Source organism: Rhagoletis pomonella, unplaced genomic scaffold (genome assembly GCF_013731165.1).
Source record: "Rhagoletis pomonella isolate Grant_MI unplaced genomic scaffold, Rhpom_1.0 Rhpom_scaffold_00001, whole genome shotgun sequence".
NCBI lineage: Eukaryota > Metazoa > Arthropoda > Insecta > Diptera > Tephritidae > Rhagoletis > Rhagoletis pomonella.
This window is the reverse complement of record NW_023458555.1, coordinates 51,513,634-51,518,458: the sequence shown is the minus strand read 5'-3', so window position 1 is coordinate 51,518,458 and position 4,825 is coordinate 51,513,634.

The following is a 4,825-nucleotide window of genomic DNA, read 5'->3' as shown; positions in this document are numbered from 1 at the left end:
ATACTAATGCATGAAAATCCTAACCTCAAAAAAATCACCCGTTATAACTCTTGCTGAACAATGAAAAAGTTGTTTTCGTCTCTTGAGAAAGAGAAGAAATAAGAGAGAAGAAGTATAATTAAATATTGTGTATAATTACACGGTGCTTAAAAAACGTCATGAAATACACCCGAAACAAAATTTAGTGTAGGTTGTAGGTATGGTCGAGTACAACATGAAAAAGTTCTTTTATTATTCCTGAACTCTCCATTTTTTTAATACCAAAAACCGTTTTTTTCATACTTGCTGCACTTTCTATTAATAGCTTGACTATTTCAAATTCGATATGATATAAACTCATGAAACTTTCATAAAACTTTATGAAAAATAAATTTTTTGCTTAAATATATCTATATGTGACCTGGTCTACGGAAAGGGGGCTTAGGTGTCAAAAAATCAATTTTCACTTTTTGGTTGATTCGGATGGAAGATGAGATGCTTTTTCACGTGGTGAAAAGCAGAAAATCCTAACTTGCTTAGAAGTGTACTAAAAATAATATTAATAATAATAATAATAATGTTAATAATAATAATAATAAAACTATAATAATATTCCGACCAACAACAATACTTACTGGACCAACAACAACACTTACTGGACCAACAACAACACTTACTGGACGTCCGGCGCGGAGAACAATTAACGAGATAATGAGAAACTGACGAAACGAGTTGCTTACTTTTAACAGCTTTTTCACAGAAAACTAGTTTTCGCACGTCAGCTCCCTTTTCGTAGACCAGGTCACATATACATATATAAATGTGAATGTCTGTTTGCTTATTACTTACCTTATAACTGTTGAACCGCGACACGGAATCGCACGAAACTTTGCACACTTAGTCCTGAAATTTTTATACAGCTCCCGAATTATAAACCAAAAGAACTTGAAATTTGGTACGAAGACATGCCTATGGTAGGTGCTTATAGTAAGGTATATATAAATGAGTTTAAACAACAAAAATAAGAACAGCGCTGTCTTCGGCTATGCCGCAGGCTTCGTACCTGAACATGAACATCTGAAAATTTTACTTTAACAGATTACTGCATTTGAAAAAATGTATATATTTACAGAATACATAGATAGAGGAGATATATATATGAAAAACCATAACTAAATAATCAGAGGTATGGAAGGTATACCTTATATAGCACCAATCTAAGTGATTTTCACTACTGTGTGATCGGTATGTAAACCGGTAAGACAATTTATTGGGTTTAGACTCCTACATAAAGGAGATATATCGTAATAACTGGTATCCGAACAATCAGAGGTATAAGAGATAAAGCTTATAAAGCACAGATTTTAGAAATTTTCTCAGTAGACTTTGTGTTATTATTTATAGAATAGCTAACGAAATTTATCTGTTTTAGCAGTCCAAATAAAGGAGTCTTATAGTAAAACCACATATCTGAACAATCAGTTGTATGGAGGATATAAATAGGTTACAGTGACCCGATCTTTGTTAATTTTACTGTAAATTTTCTGTTGGTAATTGGTGAAAATATTGCGAAATTGCATGTTTCTAGCTGCATATATGGAGAAGTTGTAGCAAAGAATCTCGACTCTGAACAATAAGTTGTATGGAGGGTATAGGTTATATCAACCCGATCTTTGCAATTTTCACTGTAAGTATTTTTTTGATAATGGGTGAAAATATTGCGAAATGTCATGTTCCTAGCAGCATAAATGGAGAAGTTATCGCAAAAAATCTCATATCTGAACAATCAGTTGTATGGAGGCTATAGGTTATAGCGACCCGATCTTCGCTATTTTCATTGAAAGTATTCTCTTGATAATGAGTGACAACAGTGCCAAATTTCATGTTCCTAGCGACTTAAATGGAGGAGTTATAACGTAAAATCTTATATCTGAATAATCAGTTGTATGGGAGCTATTGGTTATAGTGACCCGATCTTTGTAATTTTCACGCTAAGTTTTCTGCTGATAATGGGTGGAAGTATTGCAAAATTGCATGTTCCTGGCTGCATAAATGGAGAAGTTATAACGAAAAATCTCATATATGAACAATCAGTTGTATGGGAGCTAGAGGTTATAGTGACCCGATTCTTCCGCTATCGACAAATGATTAATACATTATAAAAGTACACTCACCTGCCAAATTTCATCCGGATATCTCGAAAACTGAGAGACTAGATTGCATCCAAACAGACGGACAGACAGACAGACAGACAGACAGACAGACAGACGGACAGACGGCCATGGCTAAATCGACTCAGCTCGACACTCTGACCATTTAAGTATACAATTTAATGGGTCTATCTCTTCTTATTCTGGTACTTACAAACATCGGACCAAAGTTGTAATACCATTTCATGCTCATGAAAGGTATAAAAAGGGAGCGTGGCATATCCCATAGGCGTGGATTTTTTATCAGCTATACTTCGGAAGAATGAGTCACATGAACTTGAGATTTGGCACGCAGTTATATCTACCAAATTTATTATTGCATTTCGTTCCTTAACAAATAAGATAGAAAACTGTCATACCATATTCTGCTACCACGCGAGCAGAGCCGCGGGTTCAGGTTAGTATAATATAAACTCAAGGCCATATTTTTGTTTAAGTTGCCTAACTTCGAAAATGAATGTTGCCACTTATTTGGCAACGTTGGAAAACATTTTTAATATTAGCGTTGATCAAAGTTCAAAAAAAAAACGAAGAAAAATAGGGAGTGATTAAAATTTAACCGATGAAAACTCCCAAATAGCTAAGTCTAGCAATAGCGGTACTCACTTTCCGTAGCATTTTAGGTGTAAAGTTGCTACGTAGGAATCTACCACACGTTTTGTTGCTCTTCCAACAACAAAATGCGTGCAAGATTGCTACGTAGCAACTTTACACCTAAAATGCTACTCAACGTGAGCTCCCCTAATATATTGTTGTACATTGTTTCAAAGGTCTATAAATCCGTTTTTCAAAGCTTGTTCGATTTTTAAAATAGGATGGCAAGTAGTCAAGCTATTAATAGAGAAGTGCATCAAGTACGAAAGCACCGGTTTATGGTATACAAATAAAATGGAGGGTTCAGGAACTATACGGGACCTATTTTCATGTTGTACTCGACCGTACCTACAACCTAAACTAGGATTTGTTTAGGGTGTATTTCATGACTTTTTTCTAGCACCCTGTTATTATCTACTGAACAATGGAAAATTTGTTTTCATCTGCAGAGACGAAACTCGTTAAACTAAAAACTTGTTCATCTTCTCCTAACGTTTATTTCAAAACGAAAATGATGTACATTGTTTTATAATAATTGTATGGGAGCTTTATTTTTGTGTCTCTCGGGTGTTTATTTCAAGACGACAATGATCTACGAAAATTAAAAATCCCATAAAATTATTGTAAAAAAACGAAACAAATTTCCATTTGAAAATAATCGTCCCGCGATACGAAAAAAGATATTTCTCGTAAATAATTATTATACAAAGACGAAAACAATTTATCTTGAAACAAGGCGAAGTTTTTAATCCCAAATAGTGGGATAATAATTATTTTGGGTCTATGATTTAAAATTCGTTTTCTGCAGATTTTAAAGAATTAGTTCCTTACATCTGTTATAGTTTCTAAAATTTGCATATCGTCAACGTTAGTGCAATAGTTTTTGGAAATGATTATTTTTAAATTCCCTTAGTTTTTTCTTAGTTACACCCGCATACCAATTTTCAAAACCTTTAAATTTGCTAAATAGGGCCATGCATATCGCCACCATCGATGCAATCTATATTCTCCGTTAATATTTGTTAAATTTTCTAATTGATCTACTGTTGATTTCAATAGCTAAATCTTTTGGTTTCCCAATTAATTATTTCTTTGAGATCGAGCTTCCTTCTTTTCAAGGCTTCCCCTTTTTCTTTGGCACTTTTCTGTAATAACTTTTGAATGTATTCGTTCATTTTTCCCCTCTTCCCTCCCCTCTGCTCTTCTTTCTGCTTGAGGTGCCAGATCGAAATAAAAATTAAAAAAAAATCGCTTCCAATCGACTAAAAAGGATGCAGGAAGAAATCGTAAAAAAAAAATAAATCGATCTCCTAAGATCGATTCATATAATTTTCATATAAAACGGCTTTTACTTAATTTTCTTAAAGAAACAGAATACGGCCTTCTGACCAACACTTAAATTACAAACATTATTGTAAGTGCTAGATTTAGCCTTAGCTCTTTTCGAAATTATTTAGCATATTTTTTTGGATCCAGAAGATTTTTGTTGTTTTTGGTAAAATTTTAAAATTAAAAATCTGTAATTTCATTGTACAAGTGTTGACTAAAATTTATTTGGCTTTGGTGATCTTAGGCCATTTTCGATACCTACTGGTTATTTTATTTAGATTAATACTTAGAAAAGTTCCATTCCTAAAACAAATATCGCGTAAGCAAATGAAAAATGGGCAAGTAAGTCGATTAGTTTCTACCACGTGCGCCGGAGCACGCAAACTATACCGGGAAGTAATTAGAGTTCCGATAAGCTCAAGCAGTGTATTCTCTCTCAGTCGGCCACGGTAGAAAACGAAAGCGTTGATAAAATTAAAAATTTCTGAATACAGTGTAAAAACATACATTTATTCACTGGAAAATACAGACTCCACCATAAACTTTTGGCGATGGCTTTTACGCATCTGTAGATTGTGTCGATAGTCACTTTTAGCCGATGGGGCAGCATTATTGATAGTAGCGATAGTTTGCCACATAGTTCGGTAATGGGAATATTTTTCTGTTTATCTGTAAACCATCCCACAATCTCAGTTAAAAGTTAAAGCAGTGTT